This window comes from Rhipicephalus sanguineus, chromosome 2 (assembly GCF_013339695.2).
Source record: "Rhipicephalus sanguineus isolate Rsan-2018 chromosome 2, BIME_Rsan_1.4, whole genome shotgun sequence".
Taxonomy (NCBI): Eukaryota; Metazoa; Arthropoda; class Arachnida; order Ixodida; family Ixodidae; genus Rhipicephalus; species Rhipicephalus sanguineus.
In genome coordinates, this window is record NC_051177.1 from 16,141,203 (window position 1) to 16,167,162 (window position 25,960).

The following is a 25,960-nucleotide window of genomic DNA, read 5'->3' on the forward strand; positions in this document are numbered from 1 at the left end:
GGGACACAGACAGAGGAGCTCTGAAAATTCAAGCTCAGCTTTTCTGTGACTCAAAATGGTCAAAAAGACACAAGCTGGGTCAATCGTCCTTATTAAAACCAGAAAAGCGAGCTACGAACTAAATATGTCTATTAAATTTATTTTATTATAAGAACGCCACACATTGATGTTAAGACCACACATGGGTATTAAAATAAGCTCAATTTTCTCACTTAAAACAAAATAATGCAACATATTTTTGCAGCACAATATTTAGCAGTCATGGCCGGGTATAGTTCATCATTTTCATAAAAATCGGTGATGATTATTTTTTTTAAAACGACCCTAAAATGTTGCAATTTTCGCTAGTTTTGGAATTATGGCATTTTTGGGATTTTATAACGAAATAAATATGCAGTGTAGTCGCATAACTTTTTGCTTAATTAGCGAAAAACCTTTCATAGACTTGTGAGAAATATTTTCAGCTTCAGCACTTTAGTGAAAACTGCGAAAAAAGACCCTTGAATTTGGGGTCAGCCAGAGGCAGCCGCTCAAAAATCAAAGTTCGGCAATTTTTCAAAAATGTACTGTCAGTCACACAAATTTAAATTTCCGTAGGCCGATAGTACTATTGCTGAATATTTACGAAAAATTAACACTGATGTCCACAATGCGTTAAGTTTTTAGTGATAGGCCTCCAAAGTTGTGAAATCTGAAAGTTGCAGAATTGCCTTTTTCCACCTGTTGTGAAACGCGAATTTTTTCCTAGAAATCCGTGATAATTTCCGCAAAACGAAAGTTTATTCCTTTTTATAGAGACATTTGCCCAGCTCATATAAAAATTTCGTGCAAAACAAAAAATAGTCGGGACCCCCCTTGGTCTGTCCTTATCTGAACACACCCCGCTGCCGCTTGTGTTGGGGGTAGCCCTCTTGTCTCGCGAAAACGCTGGTCCGCTGGCCACGCTCCGCTGAGCAGAGGATACCAGCGGCTGAGCGGTCCGCTCAGTAAAAACGCTGATGGCCCCAGCGTGCCGCGCATGCGCAGTTGGCATCTCCGCTCGTCCGCTGGGCCCGCTGGCCCGCTGAGGCGCTTAGCTATTACTCTCTTATATAACGCCCGCCGTTAGCTACCTGATGGATCTGCGTTTTGTGGCGTAGTGGTTAGCGCCACGCGCTGCGGAGCGAGAGGTCGCTGGCTCGATTCCGTGCTTCGGAAGCATTTTTTCTGAATTATCTTCTTTGGGACTTCTATATACACATACTTGTACATATACGGTGCATGACGGCGGCGACGGCGACGGCAAAAACCAGCCGAGACTGTGTATATATATATATATATATATATATATATATATATATATATATATGCGCGATAGTGGTTACGGACACCGACGGCGGCGGCGGCTGACAACTACTCAACTGCCGTTGTGATCTGATAACAGCTTTCGCTGTAAAAATCCGTGCTTTTGGAGACTAATAGAGAGCTTCCTTTGAGGTACTGGTTAACGTTTAGGCAGTGCCAGCTCAAGATTTAAAGGTCGTCGCCCCACTCTAGAGGGCGTGGTCGCTCGTGCGCGCGCGAGCGCTTATCTCGTGATGACGGTGGTTTGTACGTCTTGTCCTCTCACCGCAAGTTCGCGTTGAGAACATGAAAGTCACTTCGCTCACTGCACCGGGGCCGCTTTTGCGAAAGGAGCGCGCCGCTCACACAGAAATAAGTTACAACTGTGACAGTTAGTTTGCGCCCATCCAGTGTATGTTCGTTCAGTGCGTCCTTTCTGCTTGAGCAGCACGTCGCAAGTTTCGAGCTGCTTGCCGTTCTTAGTGTGAGGTTACAATTTGCCGCTGTAGCATTCATTTCTTCTCTCTTGTGCCGAAACAATGCACAATAACAAATGCTCAACTACATCTCACTTTCATGTTATACCGATTCCTACGACAAAGGGATCAGCCATGCTTTTTTTCTGATAGTATTCGAAAAGGTAGAAACTGTTGCCGCCGCCCGGGGCTGTATTCTGATATGATCACTTTCGGCGGCACCTTACGTGACACGTACAGTCTTACGTGTTCAACAACCGAATCAACTACTTGCCCGCGACGTCATCGTTTTACTGGCCGTTCTTGTCTTCGAACTCACCAATACGCAAAAGTGAGCGCGCTGTACGAGCGCTGGGGTGCCCGAGTGGGGTTCTTTCGAGTGTACCGGTGTTATACCGTGGCTAGGAGTGGCTCAGGCTGCTTGACATGTAAAAAGTGTTTAAAAAAGCTTTTAACGTTTCTTGTGTAAAATGCAGTATAATATTTAAAAGATACACACTTGCGTGAGATATATTTTCATTAAGTGTTTCAAACGGCATACCCACAGAGTTCAACCACGGTGTACGCCCTCAGTGGACATTGATATCATCGTAAGTAGCGCAGCGCAACAGCACTAGTGTGCATCGTGTTAACATCTCAGCATCTTTCCGGCGCGCGATAAACCACGCGAGAAACGCACGCTTCGTTCTGCTGGCACGTTGAAACTACAACAAAACACGCGCTCACAAAACAACGATATCTGAAAGCTTCAACGAAAAAAACGCCGCGCGCATCGATGCACATCCATCATGGGATAATGCTAGAAGCTACCGACTATGCCACTCACATGCTAGACTTTAGCACCAACCGACGGTAAAAAGTTGTGTCATAAATGCTCCTGGAGAATCCATATAATTGCCTTGGCAATAAAAAAAACAAGTGCCTGCAGGCTGCTTCTTTGTAATACTGCTGTTCTGAAAGGCGGGACAAATCCACCGCATGCACAGATAAAGCTCGCCGGCTATGGTCAAAGTTAGCTCGCCGCTCGTGATTCCCGGACAAGCTGTAAGCTCGTGGCCCTAAATTGCATCCCGCTTTTCCTTTTTCCTCTATAGGAAAATATATATTCAGTCAATAATTTAGTCAATCAACCATTAAATTTCGTGTCACAGAACACCTGATGTGTCGCAACCTGCTCGGGAAAGCCCCAATTTTTGGTTTTTAATGTTCGCAGTCTCAAATTATATTTAGTTTAATTAAAGAAAAGGGCATTTCCGAACGCGAACTTATTGTCTGCAAAGCTGCTGTTGTTCCTCGTTTTTTTTAGTCTTTTGTACAAATAATTTGATGCTATGAGTCATTCGCAACATTAATGGTAAAATCAATTATGTCTGCCTAGAGGACAGTGGTGTATTTGAAGCGACAATTCGCACCTAGACATATTTTAAGTTTGCGACTGTAATTTGTACTTCACCAAAACCGCAACACGTGCGGGATTTCTTTCTTTGGTTCGGCACCAGCCGGGCGCCTTTTGTGCTCTGCCGAAGGAGCAAGAAGCGTATGCTCCCCGTGGAGCGCCTTTTTCGTTGTGCTTCCAAGGGGCGCTAGCTGCTCCACTTTTTACTGGCGAAGGAGTTTCCCGAAGAACACGAAAAGGAACCACCAAGGAAATTGTTTTCAGCCTGACCGAAAAAAAAAGAAAGACGGCCGACAGTAAAGGAAGCTTGGTAGCAGCTAGCAAGAAACCCTGTGGGAGTTCGAAGTCATGGCTGCTGCATTGCAGCGGGGTTATAATGAGAAAGGGCGCAAGCGGTAACTGCGACCCTTGAGGAGAGGAGAGGCGATCTTTTTGCGCGAGAGTCACTCGACTAACTTTGAGTGGACGCGCGGAAAAAAAAACTGTTTTCTTCACTATGTTGCTCTTTGCGTTGCTCGGAGTCGCGCCACGCGTTGTTCTTGTTCTTTATTGTTTTAGTTTACTGCTGGTAATTGAGAAGGCAGAGAGAAAACAAAAAGAGAACAAACTCCGGGGCGAGGCCCGAGTTTACTTTTAATTAGCCGCCCACACATGGTCAACACGACGCACCGCACTTTGGGTGCAAAGGATGGTACAAGCGCGCTCTGAAAATCCAGAATATATATATATATATATATATATATATATATATATATATATATATATATATATATATATATATATATTATGTGTGTGTGTGTGTAATTGCGATACGGCACCTCGTACTTCTAAGAAGCCAGTAAGCGCGTTAGACGGCGACGTCGGTGTGTTTTCGTTTAGCTTGACGAGTGATTCAAACCGCGAAGTAGAAAATGGGCAGAGACAAGCGAATGTCCATCGCTCAGCGTTTCTTACTGTTCATTTATAACTATTTTTGCTGCTTTGCGCTTTGTTCTGACCCTCTCAACGAAATCGAACGGTACCCACGTAACAGGTACGGACGTAAAGGCTCTGAAAAGACGACAACTTAGACATGTGTACAAGTCATCCCGTAATTCACAGGGTTTAAGCTGTGCAAGGAAGCTACAGATAATAGGTGCCACATTTGGCACATAGTCTATGTTACAGAAAAAAAAAAATTCCTGAGCCTGTCATCTGGAGAACGCTTGATTTTAGTGGACCAGTGCGTTGCTTGATGTTGTGGAGGGGACCCATGTATTTTCAAGCTACAGAGTGCTATCAGCAATGGCACTACCTGCACTAATGTGACAACATGGAATGAAAAATTGCATCGAGCGTCACAGCTGACGGGGTCTTTCCTTGGACTCAGCCCTTAGACAATGGATTCGCTATGTCAGCGTAACTCGACAAGCCTGAGATTCTTGCGGCACTTTCACTGTCAAGAATGTCAATGTTACGCTCTCGATTCCTTCTGTTCAATTCTTCATTATGTACTTTCGCCTGCGTAATTCCTTGGCTGCTCTGAAAGAATCATCATCCTGACAACTTCTGCGAAAGCATCGCGCCAGGACGGCGCAAGAGTGAACGCGCCTAATGCAGTTTGCGTGTCTGCGACTGTCGAAAAAAAAAATAAAGAAAACCTTTCCTGCTTTGCTTTGCTAATGCCTATGAAAATTTTCTTCGCTTGCGGCAGCATCAGGTACGTCAATTTACATATCGATAAAGGGCCCTTGAGTACGAACGTGAGCTTCACTTTGTACCTGATATCCGCTCATCTTTGTCGTGAGTCAGTTTCCGAGGCACCGCCAGTTCATATTTATGATTAGCAATATGCAGTCTGTCGTATTACTTGGGCAGCCAGTGTGAAGCTTCGAGTAAAATTTTATGTCTTTGTTATATTCCATTGCTATTTAACTTGGTGCATTGGGGCATCAGAAGAGCCCTGCCTTGGTTTGTGCTAGTTGCGACAATTATTAATAATTACGAGCAGATGACAAAGGCAAATACATCCCATGTGTACACATATTATTTCCACGTAATCGCAAAATCGTACAAATATTAAACGGGGCATGCAGTTTGCTTTTTTACACTGCAGTGTATGTCTTTGTTCCTTGAGCTAGTAAATAGGGATGTTTGGGTTTATAACCTTGGCTTACAAACGAGCCAAAATAAACATACTTGACAGGATTTATGTTAGGCTGATACGTAGCCGACAGACGGCACACTTACAGGACTGTGGAAACATTCTCAATAAAGATGTGCTGAAAAATGATGTTGTTTTTATTTTGCGCTGGCCGTTCTTCTCGATCGCATCAGTCAAGTATATTTCCTTTGTCTTACAAGGCGGCCTTTCTTCTTTTTGTTTTTTTAGCCAGTCAAGTTTCCCTAGGTGCTTCTCAGGTTTCTTAATTTAAGGACTCTAGCTGCGATGTTCACGGTGTGCCGTTACACACTGTGAAATGTGCAATTTTTTATTTTCTCGTCTTTTAGTTCATAGGCAGAACGTTCCCATTCCCACAGATCTATTGCCAGTAAAAATAAAAGTACGGCAACGTGCATTGCCGTACAAAACACTGTGTTGCCTTGATCTCTTTTACTGTGTCAGCGCTTGATAACCTGTGGATCGAAAATTATTGTCCTGTCTCCTTTCTCCCGCTTGTTCTCGAAACACGTGTTTCTTTTTTTAAACAAATTAGTCTATTCCTGTATTAGATGTAACCTCATTACCACACTGCAGTGCGAATATCGGAAAACAAGTAAACGGAGTGGACTCTGCTTAACCGAAACGAGTGCATAACACAAGTATACACAAACAGATTACTAAATATGGGACACTGCAACTATTATTTTACTCACGAGGCGAGAAGAGAATCTAAAAGAGGTGATACTGTCTGGTTGGTATTGCATCTTGTGGTGGAAAACAACGCGACATGCAAGGGCAGATAATAACACAGCACTAGAATTATGATAGGCTAAGTCAATATTCTGTTAAGACCGGCTGTCTCGAATGCTGATTAAAAAAAAGGTACTAATGGACAGTGGAGCTGAGTGGGCGCAAGTGCTGCTCCCGAATCATCACTGAGCGAGAACGACAGAAATTTGAGCTAATTGGTACGGATTCATGACAACATAAGGTATAGGCGTGCAAACACAAGAGAAGAGATGGAGACAAAACACTGTGTTGTCTTGATATCTTTTACTGTGTCGGCGCTTGCTTCGGAAATAGACTGGCTGTCACTGCAGAACCGTTAATTTTCTTTTATTTAAACGAACGTGGTTTTTTTAGGTAGCGCGGAATTATCGTAATGTTATTTTTGTTCGTGTCTCAGCTCACTTTGTAACCACAATATAATTGAAAGTCCTTCCACACCGCTGTCTCTGAATATTCTTAGTTTCTTTAAATTAACTGTGCGCCGATAGAGAAACTGTAGTCATTATTTTTTTGTCGTTATAGAATATATCTAGCCATGTAACTATAATGAAGCGATTCCTATTACGAGCGATTATTCAGCACTATTGTATATTAATGTGCTTCATGATGTATGAGCGACATGATGTATGGGCGAAACTCCGGGCTGTTGCCGAATACCACAAGCCCACTTGCATGAAGACGCTTCGAAGTTTCATTGGGCTGCGTTCCTATTTTCGCCAATGTGTCCGCGAATTTGCTTCCATCATCGCCCCTCTTACCAATCTTCTGACAACCTCTAACGGCCTGTCTGCTTGGTCAAGACTCAAGAGAGTGCGACACATATTTCGAAACGCTACGACGCTTACTAACATGGCCTCCAATACATCGTCACTTTGATCCTGATGCGCCAACGGAAATCCATACTGACGCCAGCGGCGTCGGCCTTGGTGCAGTACTGGCTCAAAAGAAACCGGAATACGAAGAATGCGTCGTCGCTTACGTGAGTCGAACTCTCAAGAAAGCCGAGCGCAATTATTCGGTCACTGAGAAGGACAGAATAATTATGGCCTTGCCATGATTTGGGCTTTGGCTAAGTTTCGTCCGTACCTCTATGGCCGCCCTTTCGACGTCATCACGGACCACCATGCTCTATGTTAGCTCTCATCGCTGAAAGATCCGTCGGGACGCCTCGGTCGTTGGGCGCTTCGGCTTCAAGAGTACGATATCCGTGTTGTGTACCGATCAGGCCGCGAGCACTCTGATGCTGATGCGCTCTAACGCTGCTTTTTAATTTTTTTTAATTATTTTTTTTACCTTTTTGGCCTTCTCAAAAATAAAGTTTTCCACCACCACCCGCTCACCGCTAGCGTCCGACACAGCTTCTCCGTCAGCTTCCTTGTCGCCGATCGACGTCGAAGACATGCCGCCGGAGCAACGCAAGGATGCGTGGGCTTGCCACATGCTCGACTTTCTGGCTGACGCATCAGCTTACCCCGCTTCAAGAACTCCGTCGCCGAGCGCCCCATTTTGCTATTCGATATGGTTTCCTCTATCGGCGGAATCGCGCTTCTGATGGCCGGAGGTGGCTGCTCGTGATACCTTGCTACTTGCGCACGGAAATGTGCGCTGCTTTTCACACCGACGCGCAAAGCGCTCACGCCGGCGTTCTCAAGACCTACAACCGCCTGCGTCAGCGATACTATTGGCGCGGAATATATCCATTTGTGTGCAGGTATATCCGCACTTGTACCGTTTGTCAGCGACGAAAGGCTCCACCTCAACGACCAGCCAGTACACTTCAACCTCTCCCGTGCCCGGCGCGTCCATTTGACCGCGTTGGTTTTGATGTATACGGCCCGCTTCCCTAGATCACTTCTGGGAACAGATGGGCCATTGTGGGCGTAGACAACCTCACGCGTTATGCACAGACTGCAGCTTTGGCCACAGGAACAGTCAGAGAAGTTGTGTTTTTCATTCTACGCAACTTTGTCCTGCGCCACGGCGCCCCGCGCGAACTTTTCAGCGACAGAGGACGTGTTTTTTCTGTCCGAGGCTATTGAAGCATTGCTCGTTCAGTGCAACATCGTTAACCGCATGACGACCGCATGTCATCCACAAACCAATGGCCTAACCGAAGATTTAATCGCACACTCGGTGATATGCTGACGATGTACACCGCATCAGACCAGACCAAGTGGAACACAGTCCTTCCTTTCGTGACATATGCGTACAACACTGCTACGCAAGCGACCACAGAATTCTCACCGTTCTTTCTTTTATACGGACACGAGCCAACATGCATGCTGGACACCATGCTTCCTTACACACCTGACGCATGCGAGTACAGCCCAATTTCCGACTTTGCCAGGTACACAGAAAATTGCCGACAGTTGGTGGCCCGTTCATTTACGACAGAAGACCAAGGTCGCCAGAAGTTTAGGCGCGACACCGACGGACCTCTTGCTGCTTTCAAGATAGGTGCCCTCATAGGCGTGCGCAGAGGGGGGGGGCAGGGGGGGGGGGGCGGCCGCCCCCCTAATCACCTAAGAGGGGAGGGCGCAAAATATGCCCCGTACATTGACCCTTCTATTCATCTAAGAGGGGGGGGGGCGAAATCTTCCCCTTAAATTGACTTAGTAAGGTGGGGGGGGGCGCCGCGACGAACCTTTGCCCCCCCTTCCTAATGGGGAACCCTGCGCACGCCTATGGGTGCCCTCGTCTGGCTTAGGGTTCCGCCGAACATTCCTGGACTTTCCTCCAAGTTACTGGCCCGATATCACGGCCCCTATACCGCATTCTTGCTCTGAATTCTCCCGTAAATTACGAGGTAGAGCCATCGATACCATCTGACGACTTGCGCCGTCGCAGCCTAGAAATCGTCCACTTGTCTCGCACCAAGCCATATTATGACCCCGCTATCTTGTCGACGCCTTAAGTCGCCAGGATGGCTCCGCTATTCCCCGGGGGCCAATGTAGTGAAGAGATGACGACGACGTAGCACACGAGCAAGCTAGCAAGCAAGCAAGCCGCAGTGTCAATAGTAGCAGGGGACACTAGCTCGCGCTTGCCCGGATTTTGGCTGCTTGACGCCCGCCGCTTTCCGACGACGTACATTTGGCGTCTCCCGATCCCGTGGCTTGCGGCCGCCGCGGGAAGCGACCAACGGAAAGAGCAGGCACGGGCCGTCCAGTGAATTTCGGCTGCCCTCGAAAAGCAGCGGCCGAGTGAAAGCGCCAGGTGCTCGCTACCACCCCAGCACAGGGGCAGGCACGGGTGCCAGAAGAAGGCGGGAGTAGCGTGGGCTGCTCGCCGACTATAGAGGACGTCACGCCGAGGTGATGTGTGGCCGCCTCGCGAAGACCCTCCCCTCGCGGGGCTAGGAGAGTCGTCCGCCGGATAATCAAATAAAGTCTTCTCACTCACTCACTCACTCACTCACTGTTGGCGTCTGTCGACATTCCCTGAAACCGCGTAAATAAACCACGTCAAATAGCAACATATTTTATGTCATTTTCCCTGCTATAATTATTCATGAGATTAACAGTATGCCCCTAAATGAATAGTATAAATTTGTGGCATAGGACATTGTTCATGTCTTACGAATCAAACTTGAGATACATGTTATCAGCGGACTCTGAGCTAGCGGGACCTCCAGTCGCGTTCAGCTTCTGCCACTTTTGGACCACAATAAGGTTCTTGCTCACTCATTTAGCGGACTTTAAGTTCAGTGGTAGTTGTATGGTAGAATGAGTAGCCAATTTATGTATATCAAAGAATGGGGCGTCGCCTCCATTAAGATAACGAATATCTGATGTGACAAAAGCTAGCTTCATTTGCTCGTTATTTTTATTATATTGTGATGGAGGCAAGAGGTCGGCTTAACGGGTATATACCCCATGGCCAAGCGTTTCCCGCCCACCCGTCGTCTTCGCCAGAGCGCCGCACAAGCTCTCGTTCGTATCGCTCTCCCACGGCGGAAGCGCCCTCACGGCCCTCTGCGTGACGGCGAGCAGAGCAATAAGTCTGAAAGTGTGCACAAGATGCGCATCGAGCGACGAAGGGCGGGGTGTGATCTCATAATTGACGCCGCAGAGTTGTCGTAATAGGGACCGGTGTAACGGCAGAGAAGCTTCTTTGATAAGCCGACGTGGCGTCTTGGTGACCAGAGAAGCCCGTTTTGAAATGCACGCTTCTATGCCGACTGTCGTAATAGTCTTTTTGTTATTTTTGCGACATGGGCAAGCTGACGAGCTACATGGGCTTGAGCAAAGACATTGCTGGCGTATTCAACAGACAAGGGTGCAGCCGAAGGAAGGAGTGTGCCGCATGGTAACGCAGGATCTCGGCCAAATAGCGAATAAAACGGTTGATAACCAGCGGGGTCATGTCGCTTATACGCAAAGGTGACAAAAGGAAGTGCGCTGTCCCAGCTACGTTGTTCTGGTGAAACGCGCATTGAGAGCATCCGAGTTAGCGTTCGGTACAGACGCTCGATCAATCGATTCGCCCGTGGATGATAAGCGGTGGTCAGCTTGTGCTCAATGGAGAAGGCACGGAAGATGCCACCTACGACACGTGACAGGAAATGCCATGATCGGTAAGCAGCTGCCGAGAATCGCCACGATGGGAATACTAGCGAGTTTTAGTATAGCGGATAACAGCAAACGCAAAGATTTAGCGTTAGCGTTAGCGTTGCGTGCTCCTAACTGCGCATGAGCAGAACGTAAACGTAGCCCGAGCTCTTACGTGCGAACGCTATTTCTGGAATATAGCGTTCAACGCTAACGCACGCAAGAGATCCCGTACGTAGGGCAAGATGGCGGTGCCTGTTGAAGCGAGAGCCGTCCACTTCGAATCTTTGTAGCCGTCGTCCTGCATTATTAAACTTATTCATTCCCTAATAATGTTCGTATTTGATTTAGATTTGAGTAATGAGGCTTCGCCAACCGTGCACCGCCGATAAAATAGCTCCGTTTTTCAGATACAAAGTGGATTTGCGCTGCAGAAGGCTTAGCAAGATTTGTTTGCAAGGTTCGCTCATGTTTTCTGTAGCAGCGCAGAGATGGCGACGCTGTCTTTAGTCACCTCTTTCCAAGATACAGCCACAAGTCAAGCACATACATGTCCGGCGTCGCTTCCCTTCATGCCTTTCGCGGCAGTGCATGAATGTCACGCGTGATGCGCCCCAGCTTAAAAAGGCGAGGTAATAGGGGTCTTGAAGAATTCTCGAACGCGGCTTGTCGACAGAAACTATAGTGCCTAGAATACCAATGTGTCAGAACTCAGCACTTCTGCAAACGCGACATGGAGACGCAACAGTGGTGACTTTGGATCAGCTCGACTTGGTGGGGCTTTTGTGGATTCTACAGTCCATTTAGTGTTTTTATGTCTAGATGGCGCCGTATGTGCTTGCGTTAGCGTTAGCGGGAATGCCTTCCGCTGTACTAAAAGACCACCAGTTGACACGCAGCGCGTTCCGTTTTAGCGTTAGCGTTTAGGCACACGCTAACGCTAACGTAAGCGTTTCCCGCTATACTAAAACTCGCTACTAATAGCGAGTTTTAGTATAGCGGGAAACGCTTACGTTAGCGTTAGCGTGCGTCTCAACGCTAACGCTAAACCGGAACGCTCTGCGTGTCAACTGGTGGTCTTTTAGTACAGCGGAAGGCATTCCCGTAACGCTAACGCAACCACATGCAGTGCCATTTAGACATAAAACCACTAAATGCATTGTAGAATCCACAAAAGCGCCACCAAGTCGAGCTGATCCAAAGTCACCACTGTTGCGTCTCCATGTCGCGTTTGCAGAAGTGTTGAGTTCTGACACATTGGTTTCTGTCGACATGCCGCGTTCGAGAATTCTTCAAGACCCCTATTACCTGGCCTTGTTAAGCTGGGACGCATCACGCGTCACATTCATGCACTGCCGCGAAAGGCATGAAGGGAGACGACGCCTGACATGTATGTACTTGACTTGTGGCCGTATCTTGGAAAGAGGCGACTAAAGACAGCGTCGCCATCTCTGCGCTGCTACAGAAAACATGAGCGAACCTTGCAAACAAATCTTGCTAAGCCTTCTGCAGCGCAAATCCACTTTGTATCTCAAAAACGGAGCTATTTTATCGGCGGTACACGGTTGGCGAAGCCTCATTACTCAAATCTAAATCAAAAACGAACATTATTAGGGAATGAATAAGTTTAATAATGCAGGACGACGGCTACAAAGATTCGAAGTGGACGGCTCTCGCTTCAACAGGCACCGCCATCTTGCCCTACGTACGGGATCTCTTGCGTGCGTTAGCGTTGAACGCTATATTCCAGAAATAGCGTTCGTACGTAAGAGCTCGGGCTACGTTTACGTTCTGCTCATGCGCAGTTAGGAGCACGCAACGCTAACGCTAACGCTAAATCCTTGCGTTTGCTGTTATCCGCTATACTAAAACTCGCTAATAGCGAGTTTTAGTATAGCGGGAAACGCTTACGTTAGCGTTAGCGTGCGTCTCAACGCTAACGCTAAAACGGAACGCGCTGCGTGTCAACTGGTGGTCTTTTAGTACAGCGGAAGGCATTCCCGCTAACGCTAACGCAAGCACATACGGCGTCATCTAAACATAAAAACACTAAATGCACTGTAGAATCCAGAAAAGCGCCACCAAGTCGAGCTGATCCAAAGTCACCACTGTTGCGTCTCCATGTCGCGTTTGCAGAAGTGTTGAGTTCTGACACATTGGTTTCTGTCGACATGCCGCGTTCGAGAATTCTTCAAGGCCCCTATTACCTGGCCTTTTTAAGCCGGGACGCATCACGCGTCACATTCATGCACTGCCGCGAAAGGCATGAAGGGGAACGAAGGCCTGACGTGTATCTGCTTGACTTGTGGCCGTATCTTGGAAGAGGTGACTAAATACAGCGTCGCCATCTCTGCGCTGCTACAGAAAACATGAGCGAACCTTGCAAACAAATCTTGCCAAGCCTTCTGCTGCGTAAATCCACCTTGTATCTCATAAACGGAGCTATTTTATCGGCGGTACACGGTTGGCGAAGCCTCATTACTCAAATCTAAATCAAATACGAACATTATTAGGGAATGAATAAGTTTAATAATGCAGGACGACGGCTACAAAGATTCGAAGTGGACGGCTCTCGCTTCAACAGGCACCGCCATCTTGCCCTACGTACGGGATCTCTTGCGTGCGTTAGCGTTGAACGCTATATTCCAGAAATAGCGTTCGTACGTAAGAGCTCGGGCTACGTTTACGTTCTGCTCATGCGCAGTTTGTAGCACGCAACGCTAACGCTAACGCTAAATCCTTGCGTTTGCTGTTATCCGCTATACTAAAACTCGCTAATAACGCGATAGCGTCAAAGAGCTCGTTTCGCAGAAATTCCGCCGTCGGCGTCGTTGGTTGGAACTGCACTGAAAGTTACTCCCATGCTTCACAAACATACGCGTCCTGTATACAGGTGTCACGGTATGAGATGTAATATCGCAGTAATACAGTAAAACCTCGGTGATACGATCACGGCTCGTACGAATTTCGGGGTGATACGAATGTTTCTGCGATCCCGACCAAGGCCCATTAGCCTGCAATGTATTAAAGTACGGTTGTTGCGAACCAATTTGCACCCCGCGACGTTTGATACGAACGTATGATAGTGCACAGGTACGAACAGGTGCTGGCCGCGCTGTCGCGGAAGACGCGGTAGTCACGCGCGGACGCGGGCATGCGCGCTGCGCGACCATAAACGGTGCGTCTGCCACCGAGATAGTGCGCGCGAACCTTGGAGGCCTTTATGCGTCTTCGCGTTTAGATTACAGATGACGTTGACGTCGCGCTTTTTTTTTTCAGCGCGTTGACGCGTGCTCCTGTGCTCGAGGCCGCAGCGTCTTGGTACTGTGCTAATACGTGCCTGCCACATCGATGCAAGCCATGTCCCCGCAATCAGACGTTCTGTGAAACAAGACTTAAACCTGGGCTGCGGGTCCGTCACGAAGTCCCATGAAACGTGGACGAAGATCCCAAGAGACAAAGCGGACGGTCTTGGCGAAGGAGCTTGGCCGCTATCTATCGCATGCGAAGCGCTTCTTAAGTTGCTTTCTTCGCAGTACTCTCCTGTCAAGCAGAAAAGCGTAGTAAGATTAGGAAGGTGCTACTAGCGGTCACGGGGCACAACACATCTGGTTCAATATTTACGCACACGCGCATGCACCGTGTATTTAGGAGTGCAAGTATGATAGTTGACGTCTAGAAACTTCACTGGCAGTCGTTCATAGCTGCTCATGTCGACGCTGCGGCCCTGAGAAACACTAAATCAAAACGTATGCCAACTTTCTTTTGTCACATAGCAATTTTCCATGTTTTATGGTGATACGGATTTCCGATGATACGAATATTTTTGGTCCCTCCCCCCCCCCCCCCCGAGATTCGTATCACCGAGGCTTTACTGTATTGCGTGGTACAAGCGTACATTGCTGTCGGGCGTTACACCATGTGGATATCATAACGACTTGGTGGTTTAAAGCCAGCCACCCATTACAAAAGGCACACACATTACTGCGCGTATTCCCTTAAGACCACGTAGTAGGTGCATCGCAATTTCGAAAAATCTCCTCGCGCATAATTGCTCCTGGTTTAAAGCATGCTACCCATTACATAAGGCACACACCTTAGTGCGCTCATTCTGTTACACACACGTAGTGGGTGCACTGATACTTCGAAAAAACGTCAGGCGCACAGACGTTCTCTCACGCCACCGGGCTCTTGACACGCTTGTGATGGATTCTGTGTCGTCTACAAGCGCCAACCACACTGCGGTGTCTTCCTCATCGGCGAGTTTTGGTGGGGCATCGGTGTGAAGTGGCTCACGAGGGCGGAGGCAGAGAAGGCAGACACCAAATCTCGGCTTGCTGCGGCTATGCGACCCCTGTGTACTACTTTGTCAATCACGTTGCAGTAATGCACAATCTGAACTGCTCGACTAACAGCATACAATAAGAGGTATGCACTAAGTGGTCGAAGTGCGCACTAAATGCAGGATATCGCTATCGCGTTCAACTCTTAAAGGCGAAGCTTAAGCGTCCCCCAATTTTTTGTGTGAGAATGCACACTCTTTGAAAATATGTACTGCTGCATCGTCACAGATAGCTAAGAGGATGAGAGGGAGGTTTATTGTGACAGAAAAGCTGAGAGGTCGGCCTGAATTAATTTTCTGACCTCCTACTCAGCGTTAGGAAAGGGATAGGGCGCTGAGCCGTGCTCCCAACTAGGGCTGCAGAGGTGGCGTCTTGTCCTCTCTGCTCCTCCTCCTCAAGAGACAGGAGTGGAAAAGAGAACAGGTGTTGAGGAGGAAGGTAGCGATGAAGCCAAAGCTTGAATGTCCAAAAACTATTTACAGTCCTTTGTCGAATTCCGTCTCCCGCTATAACTTGTTCAGCGTTTTCTGAATATTGCACTGATGACGAGGTCACAACAGAATTTTGTCTTATACTTGTTGCTTCAAAGATTCCAACAAGAAGGGGGCCATCAATTTTCTTTGCATGGTATATCGAGAGCAGACGCACAAGAGGTGTTCGGTGGTCTTAGGAGTGCCAAATATCTTTGCAATTCGTGCTGTCTGCACGGCCGATAAAGTGTCGGTAACACCTAATCGTATTCTGTGCAGTAAGCTTGTGCTGCACCTTTTCGTGGTTGGCCGTATTCTAACGGGCATGTCTAGGTCGAGTTCGTGAAGACGGCGGTGACGATGACTTAATAAAGACCAATATGCTGCAGTAGTTTTGCGAAGGAGTGTATACACAACGGCGTTAGTGTCAGGTCGTGGAATGGAATGGACGATAGTGTGGCGTTAACGTGGGCCATCTTTGCTAGGAATCGGCTTGCTCGTTTCAGTGTAGGCCGCCGTGCCCTGGAATCCACTGATACCTCATACGATGGCCAGTTTTCAGGGCTACACCGTGTGATTCGGCTACTTCTTGAGCAGAAAGATAATATAGCCCTCGTTTAAGCGCAGAATCTATTGAAGCGCTGATTTACAGTCGCAGAATACATTCCACTTGCGAGGCGGCTGCGTCGATATATAACGAATTACCTCGCGGATGGCCACAATCTCTGTTGCCGTCGATGTCGTTCGGTGTTTAGACGGAAGCATTTGCTGATCTTCAATTTTGGTATGACGAACGCCGATGTTGAAGTAGTTGGTAACACAAACCGGTCAATAAACACATGTATGGAAACGGCATTAGATATTCTATAGATATATCCTCATCATCATCATCATCATTATCAGCCTGACTACACCCACTGCAGGTAAAAGGCCTCTCCCATGTTCCGCCAATCAGCCCGATCCTGTACTTGCTGCTGCCCCGCTATACCCGCGAACTTCTTAATCTCATCTGCCTGCCCAACTTCCTGTCTCCCCCTCGCGCGTTTGCCTTCTCTTGGAATCCAGTCAGTTACTCTTAATGACCAGCGGCTATCGTGCCTACGTGCTACATGCCTTGCCCATGTCCATAACCGACCCCGGGAATAGAGAGGTGCACCTCAAGTCTTGATGAAGCCCAAACTGGTACCTCTGCAACTTTTGCCGGAGCGAAGCCTCAGGGAATGATGCCCTCATGGCGCGAGATCGATTCTGCAAAAGTGCTGTCCGGTCGGTGGGTGTGGATCGTCGATAGAGGATGACGATCATGACAGGTCAACGGTCGAATGTAAACCCTTAAAGGTTCGCATGAAAGATAACTACTTATGGGAGTTACTTCCGCAATAACTCTCTTCGTTGAAGTACAGCGTGACAGCGCAAGACATGTTCTCAATGCTTGAGCTTGAAAGCTTTTCGATGTACGCAGGCAGGATGGGCGAAGGCTTGTCATCATAGGAAAGCTGTATCGCGGGTAGCGTACGAAAAGTGCCTCATGCAGTGTCTCGTACAGTGCCGAAAAGTGCCTCTGATGGGCCCCATTTCATGCCTGCTATATATCTAAGCATGTGTATAAAGCTGCTTAGTGTGGATATAAGCATCGACACATGCTTAGACCAGGACAAGTTTGGGTCAGTCATCAGTCCTAAGAATCTGTGATGCGTTACATATGGTACGGCAGCGAGCGCCATCAATCGTAATCTGGTAGCGGTACATGGCTTTGCGCGTAAATGCAAGGGCCCCACACTTCGCATTTGTCAAATGTAGACCTCGCGAACGCAAATATTTAGAGGTGGCTGACACTGCACGTTGTAATCTTGCACGAAGCTGTGGCCGTGAAACACCGGAAACCCATACGCAGATATCGTCTGCGTACAGGCTTATCCAGGAATTCTCTGGTACTGAAGGTTTTAATCTTCGATGAAGGTTAAAATGCCAAGGCCCGTGTGCTTAGATTTAGGTGCACGTTAAAGAACCCCAGGTGGTCGAAATTGGCGGAGTCCTCCACTACGGCGTCTCTCATAATCATATAGCCACGAGCGTTTCTTATTATCACTTTTGCTGTATTCGGTTTTCGCCCCTCAAAGGCTGTCAGCAACGCTCAGCGCGAACCGCGCCTCATTGCTCGAGAAGCTTCGCGATCATTGTATATCGTTAAGATTTCGCGCAAGACGCGCACACTCGAGCTTATTCTAGAATTTGCGCGACAGCCAGCGATGACGCTGGAATATTCTACGGCACATGTTTAAATGCCGACGCGCTTCACCGCTTGTCAGTTGATCGACGGTCGACGTTCTGTTCGCCGCTATCAGTGTATTGCTGTAGCTTGACTTTCAGTTTCGCGGCCACAAGTTCGGCCAAATAAAGAGTTTCAACTCTGACGTGCTGACTGCTGCCTTCGTCGATGTCACGACCACGTGACAATATCGTGGTTTTGGGACGTAAAAACCCAACAATTATTATTGTTATTATTTACCTAATTGTTTTGTTACTTTCAATGTACCCCTAGTATGTTGCCGTGCTTTAATTGACTTTCGGCGTCTCGAATGACGCCATCGTATTTTTCGTACTACCCGCGTGTCGTCGCCGACGGTCACTTTTCTCGTTTCATGAAGCACACAAGGCCTCCACACGAATGCATGCAGGCGCTGCTCTATGCATGTGCCGGTATTTTTACGAGCAGTTTCACCGCATCGGCATTCTTATCATTCACTTTTTTTTTCGTTCGAGCCCATTATGTCCTACGCAAGTAAGCTTTCAGAGATTGTAGGCGGCGACGCATTAGCGTGCATCATGATGAGGGGTCGTTCGTACATCGCAAGTGAAAAACATAAAGGCGAACCACAACCTGCTCGTATCAAGTTTCCTGGCTTGTAATGCACCTCTGTGTCTGGTATACGATATTCTGATGAGCAAGCTTCCCATACAAAGCGCGCGTCTTTTCTTTTCTTTCGTAGTTGCAAAAGCGGAGGCTGTGAAAGTATATTGCAGCCCGACCACTGATGAAAAACCGCTTGCTGGCATGTTCCTAAAAGCATGTTCCTAAAAACAACGAAATTAAGCAACGAAAAATGCACTATGGAATATTGCGATCATAAACATCCGCTGAATATATCTGGTTACAAGTTATTTCAGCTCTCGGTGTATAGGCCTGCAAGTGAAGTCTTGTCACCGTTACCCTCCTGCTTCTTCCTGCTCAACAAAATGTCATTGTACTCGAAATGCTTGCTTCGCTTCATTGCGTGATTAAGATGGGACAATCGCTAGCTTTTACAGCTAAGCTGTATACCTCCCGTTGGTCTGAAAATTTCGTGGCGTCAGCACAAAACTCCTATAGCGCGTACGTACCACAGAAATTCGGCAAATCCCATCACTCACCACAGACGCTCGCGTGCTCCTCTGCTAGCAGATGCGCGCGCTCCTTGCATTTTCACCTCGGACGCTGAAGAAGGGCCGTTCGGAGAGGTGGACAGACGAGCCGACGAACGCAGCGTAGCGAAGGAAAGAGCGAAATGAGAAAACGCATGTAACTCGACTAGCGTTCGCTGTAGACGCGTGCACAACTGCGACGCCACAACTAAATTTCGGCTTTTTTAGCGCGCACAAAAGACAAGGAAGGCGAACCATTAACAATTTAAGGCAGACGGCATATCTTTCTTTGAAATCAGGCGTACAGCATAGAAGACAGCATTCTTTGTAATAAAGAAAACAACAAAAGATGCATAAAAACCGCATGATGGATGATAAGGCCCCTGTGAACAATAGGAAGACCCTCCCACGCGTTCCCATTAAAGATTAGGTTGCATCTGCTTTGCACTACACACCAGGGCTTCGAATGACGTCAAACGGCCCTTCCTTCTCCGCACGTTTTTCCCGCTTTCATATATAAAAGGGAAACCCGTCTAGCACCTCATTCAGTTCATTCTAAGACTGCCATGGGTAGACCAAGGAAACTAATACGCCAGAAGAACAGCGTGTAGACAATGCTCGACGAAAGGAACCAATTTGTCCCGCTGAAAATGGTCGCGAAACCAATCACGGTCTATCATAGCGACCACAAAGTGATCATCACTACCATTACTCTAAAGTAATAACAAAATACCCCCCCCCCCCATCAGCATGTGTGGTGTTTGATACAGCTTCGCTGGACATTCGCGTTCGCTGGGCAGGATTGCGGCCAATCTTCTCCTGTCTCATCTTTCTATTCCCCTTCCCTAATCCCCCTGTGTAGGGTAGCCAACCGGAAGTTTTTCTGGTTAACCTACCTGCCTTCTTCTTTCCTTCCATTGGTCAGGGCTCCATACCACCGACGCGTACTCAAAAAGGTTTTGTAAGCAATAAGTCTCACATCGGCTATTTCACGCTCTGGCTTTTTTTCTCAGGAAACATAATTTGCAACATCCCTTTGAACGAACAGTACGCATGTGTTCGCTCCAAAATAAATTTTGTGCTTTCGTTATTCTTAGATATTGAAACTGTGTATCAAACAAAAGGCGACACTTTTTTGTAGTAATGTGTGTGTATGTCGATTTAGAATAAGTGATTTCCATGTTTTATTTCTTGCACCATGCGCGGAACGCATGTAAAAAGCCATTAATTTTAAGTTGGTCGTCCTGGTTTCCTACTGCAGAATAAAATAAGCAGTCGTCTATAAACAGTTTAGGACGTACATCTGGCCCCATGACAGCAGAAATGTCATTAATATACACCAAAAATAAAATTGGTCCCAGGACAGATCCCGTGCGCGGCTCCTGAGAGCACTCTCATTGAGTTGGAGACATAACCATCGATTTGTTAAGGCGTCTTTTTGACGGCAACACGCAATGGCGACAGTCAGGTTAAAGCACGGGCTCAGCGCGAGCGGCCTTCTTTCAGGAGGAGCCGAAAAGGACGACCCACTAGAAGGCGCTGGCGAGCGTAACCCATTACTCAGTTCCGAGGCTTCGCTACAATTACCCCGGGTACGAAAAGCGAGTCGCTCGGCGACCTAGTGGGCCTTGAGGCGCTCCACGCTGAAAATGTCGTGCCCTCGACGGCGCATGTCTGTAGATGGTTCAATGGGTTCGATCAGGTAGTTGAACGGGGATGTGCGCTCGACGACCAGGTAAGGGCGTTGGTATTTCGGCAGTACTTTTGAAGAGAGGCCAGTTGCAGCGGCAGGGACCGAGAGCCATGCGAGCGCTCCAGGGTGGAACGTGGGCTCAGAAGTGGTGGTGCTACCGCGAATGCTATTCTGCCCTTATCGACACTGGAGCCGCCGTATCCGTTATGGACGCAAAACTTAGCCGCTTACTCCGAACTCGCTAAGCATTCTGACCTCGTTGCGATTCGTTGGGTACGCTTTAATCCACTTTATTACAGTGGCATTAAGTGCGGCTGTTTCCAGCTTGTAAATCAGCTTTTTGTGTGGCGCATTATCGAAGGCTGTGGCAAAATCTGCGGCTATTACATCAATCTGCTCCCTGGTATCCATTGCCATAGTGAAATCATGAATTGCCTGCACGAGTTGTGTGATCGATAGTGAAAAGACCCAATCAGAATTCATGATGGTAAAGTAAAGGGTTATTTTCTAAATGACGTATGATATGCTTAGCTATTATGTGTTCAAAAAGTTCACAGGAGATGGATGTAAGAGGTATGGGCCGGTAATTACTGAGTTTCGTTCGATTTTCTCCTTTAAACACCGGAATGACTACCGCACTGCGCTAGTCTTGCGGTACAAAATGAGTTTGCAGTGATTTTTCAAATATAAGCGTCAAGTAACGCGATGCCCATTCAGCATATCTTTGAAGAAATAGCTGCCGAAACACGCCCTCCTGGGTAATTATTATAGCACCTGTTTGTCTAGGCTCTGTGCATTCCAAGCTAAAATCGACGTCGTCATCGGTCGTGGTGAATAGGGACTGAAAGAAGTGATTGAAGTGATCTGCAATATATCTTTTGCTTATCAGTACCTGATCCTCTTTCTTTGTATCTCGTACCTCTTCCTTCCTACACTGACGTATCGCCAAAACTTTTGCAGTGATGTTCTGCGAAAGCGGCTAAGCGCCTCATCGAAGAACTTTTTTTTAGAAGGGTGCTGTGCTTGCTTTAACTGACCTCGAAGTCGGGAAACCTGAGAAGATTTATTTTTCCTTTTACGTAGCCTTTTCATTTTTCTTTTCACGTGAACTATATTTCTGGTTATTCAGGGGCTTCGGTGCTTTGTCTTCCTTAGGATAGAGATGTCCACACAGTGCTGTACGATTGCCGTAAAGTGCTGCTACAACTCTTCTACTCTTTTAGTATCGCAATCAATTTCAAAGTCGTCAAACGTAGACTCCTGGTAGTAAGGATGGAAATGTCATCCGCGCGTCCATAATCCTTAAGGCGCACATGAACGCAGTTGTAACAATAATCATCTTGTGGTCAGAAGTACCATCTTCAACGTTAACAGTATATGTACCAATTTTATCTCGCACAAACACCAGATACAACAATGACCGCGATGTGGGCGTTCTTCGTCTGTATTCCTGCACAATTTGGTTTAGGTTATACAGGAAGATAACCTCTAATAACGTTTCTACTCTAGACGAATCGGAGCCAACAGAACATGGGTTTTGCCAATCTCTGTAAGGAAGGTTAAAATTGTCGGTCATTATTAGTCTTGTGTTTCTTTTGAGATTTGCACATAAAAAGACACTCAGTTTTTCCAGGAACTCAGTTGAGGCAGAGGGTGCGCGATACACTGCTTCAAGAACGTAAGCAACACCATGAAAATTAATGTTACACCAAACTGTTTCAGAAATGTCGCAATCCATCATTACAGCGGATATAGAATCTTTTACTGCAATACAAACGCCCTCACCCCTGTCTTTTCTAAACATTCTATGTTTAGAAAAGAATGAAGACGTATTTTTATGCAACCACGTTTCTCTTATTAGAACATGTGGACTTTGTTAAAGGAGCCGGAGTTGTGTAGTTTCACTTACAATACTTCGCTCATTCAAGCTTAAAATGCGTAGCCATATCTGAGTGGATGAGCCCGAGCTTTTGCTTGCTGCATCAACGGTGTCCCTTGACTGACCTGACTGGTGCTGTTTTTTTATCAGCCTTATGTTTCAAACTGGTAGACAGCACACAGCGTTCATTTCGGCTGTGATCACATATGTATGTGTCACTGTTTATGTGAAGTTTATCGTCAACGAGTGCGACCTTAGCTTCCTGCGTACGTGTAGTTTCTTTTGCATTGTCAGGACTAACACGCCCTGACCAGGGTCAGTTTCGCAATGTTGGGTCTAACACGCCCTAACATTGCACCTTTTTTCAGCACGCTTTCCTTTTCTCGGGCGTCGTAAAACTTAACAGTAACTGGTCTACGTTTTCTTGGTTGGGGTTTTCCAAAGTGATGAATTCGCTCAACTGTATGCACTTGTACACTCATGGCTTTTTTCATCTGTGTTCTCCAGGACCAGTTCCTTCAATTCTGACTCTGTTTCTGCGCCAGATTCGGTCTCCGTGACGCCAAACACTAACAAACTATTACGCCGGCTTTTGTTCTCGTAATCAACCAGCTTTTCAGCCTGTTGTTGAACTATACTTTCTTGCTTCTCAATCCTGCTGTTCATCGCGTCGAATGCATCCAAAAGGGCCTGTATCCTGCCTGCCTTGGCGTGACAATTACACTTTAAATTTAGAATAACAGAGATCTGAGCAAACACGGACACAAGAAAGAAGTCAGGACATCACAAACGCCGACTAACAATTGAATAGATGTACAACGGCGCAAAAGAAAGAAGGCACGAAAACCTATCTGCGCATGCCCATGCAATAGGCGAACCTATCAATCCGGCACGCGTGGGGGCCTACGCGGAAGATAACTGTTAAGGCAATTGATTTCATCTTTATGCAAGTAAATCGACTGTTGGCTCACGCATGCGCTACCACTGTTCTCGATATGCCATGCCTCAATCATCATACGCGTTTCTTCATTCCTATGTCGGTACAAAACTGCGCATTCATTGAATTTTGGCGTGCACTTACAATCTCGACAATGTAACGATAGATTAGAAGGCGAGCCTCCGGTTAGTGATCTTTTATGTTCTAATAATCTCTGGTTAATGCAGCGGCCCGTCTGTCCTACGTAGAAGCGACCGCAGCTGAAAGGAACCTTATACACCACACTTGTACGGCAATCAGTGAATTTGTTTGTGTGTTTTACGAAACAAATATTGGTTCACTTCTTGTCTTTTACTCGCTCATTCTTCCTCTGCACAGTGGCACATATCTTACCTAGCTCATTGGCAGCCGTGAAAACAATATTAACGCCGTATCTACTTCCTACTTTCTTTAGCCTGTTAGATAACTAATGAATGTACGGTATACCTACGACACGTTTCTTCCTATCGCTTTCTGCGACCATGCTCGGACTTGACATAATGGATTTCTTTAAACGCTCAGCGACAGTGGCCACTGCATCACGGGGATAACCTTCATCTAAAAGACGCGTAACCTGTGCGTTAAAGCTATCACTCATTTTGTGCTCACACGACTTGGTGAGGGCTGACTTAAGGCAAGACATGATGATACCATTTTTTACAACCTTCGAGTGCTTCGACGAAAAATTTAATAGCGGTTTTGAAGATCTAGGAGCATACTGCCAGCACACGTGGTTCAGAAGGTGGACAGAAGGTGGCACACGTGGTTCAGAAGGTGGTTTCTTAGGTGGACTTTCCGCTTCGCGCGCTGCCGAAGCCACGCATAACGAAGCGCGTGGTTGAGATCTGAACCGTCAGGTGCCGCAAGAAGCCCGATCTGAACCGCAAGGAGCCTTCTTTCAGGATAAAACCGATTATCAACAGGCCAAATGAAACATCCTTTCGAAATAATGCTATCCGCGTAAACGAAACACCATCAGCCGTCTGCGTTCACAAATGCCATCTGCGCTCACAAATGCCATCTGCGCTCACAAATGACGCATCGCACGGTTGCGCAGTTCCTTTTCACGCAGTTTGGCTGACAGCGAAGAGAGATTTCACTTTGCTCCCCTAGCTGCCTCTGTTCGTGGACATAGTTTCTTTGTCTTCGGGATTCGTGCTGCGCTGAATATTACCGCTCTCATCCGCAGCGGTGCTCAAAGAAGTGGCGTTGACGCCGGGCACGTCGGAGCTGTCGCTGTCGGCTCAAAGCCGCTTCCCAGTGAGGTGGGTGCGAGATATTTCGCATCTGCCACAACGCCTCCTAAATGCGCGAACTGCCGCGATTCGTTGTTTGTTCGGGGTCCCGGAAGGTTTCTCCCTCGCTGCGCGGAGCTCTTTTATGAAAAGAGGCCGAACTTTCTTGAAGAGATAAGCCGTGCTTGCGCGTGCGATTGTTGGCCTGTCAAACGCCCGCCGCTTGCCCGTCGAGGGCGTAGTCGTACAATAGATAAACCGGAAACTACGTCCTCTTGAAAAGATTGCTCTTTCGTTTTGGAACTATTGCATAGTCTATGAATACAATACCTAATCTTGGCTGCACATTTAGGTCTGCGTGTGTCGGCGCATAAGAGTTTATGTCGCGCATGTTGCACATACATACATACATACATACATACATACATACATACATACATACATACATACATACATACATACATACATACATTACATACATTACATTACATTACATTACATTACATTACATAAGCCTCATCGGCCAAAAAGGCACTACACAAAACAGTTCTTTACCAAAGCAATATAACTTCGCCTGCCATCACATATCTTGTGATAAGCAAGTAAATCAAATCCATCACATCAGGATGACACGTGTTTGACTATTATTTAATGTTTCGATGCTGGGACTTCAGATAAAAGCGAGAAGTGGACGGATGTAGCAGATACATAATGTTGCGAATGTAATATCCACGCATAAGTTTTTCATATCGTGTGATATTACTAGATTTCTTTTAACCTTGTTTTGTCCTGAGGCAACGACGCGAAACGTACGTTAAATTAAGCGCACTTATCCAAGAGCACTTCAATACAGAGCTTCGCTAAGGAGACAAAACCTCGAACAACAATATTTTCTATACCCACATTGCTTAGGGAAAAATGAGACGTAATGATGTTCAACAAGGAATGTAACATAAAGCTCTTTTTTTTTCGCTCGGCGACGTGAGCAGTGAGCATGAGCAGTTATGCCTTTCTTTGACGCAGTGTGTAAGCTGGAGCATGTGCCACAATATTGTGAACCGAAAATAGCCAAAGAAACAAATTTTTACACAACATACCGCGTGAAGGTTTTTATAGGCACGACTGGGCTGAGCGTTCCAGTACTGGTTGCCTTACACGTACTTTACACTTTAGAAATATTTCATTGCTACACATCCGCACAAAAAGAAAAACACTTCGGAGTGTAACGAAGATAATAAGTAAAATTAATTAACTTTAAAACATGACTGCGGAAGAACATAAACTA

General features: G+C 46.9%; 1 long non-coding RNA gene across 1 annotated transcript in view; it reads right to left on the reverse strand.

Moving 5' to 3' along the window:
* The window catches only part of LOC125757108 (uncharacterized), a 134,260-nt gene that overhangs the window by 16,543 nt on the left and 91,757 nt on the right, over positions 1-25,960 (reverse strand). Inside the window, exon 2 of the long non-coding RNA XR_007415054.1 lies at positions 18,902-18,965. This is a non-coding gene — a long non-coding RNA (uncharacterized LOC125757108). The remainder of the gene's footprint in view (positions 1-18,901; positions 18,966-25,960) is intronic.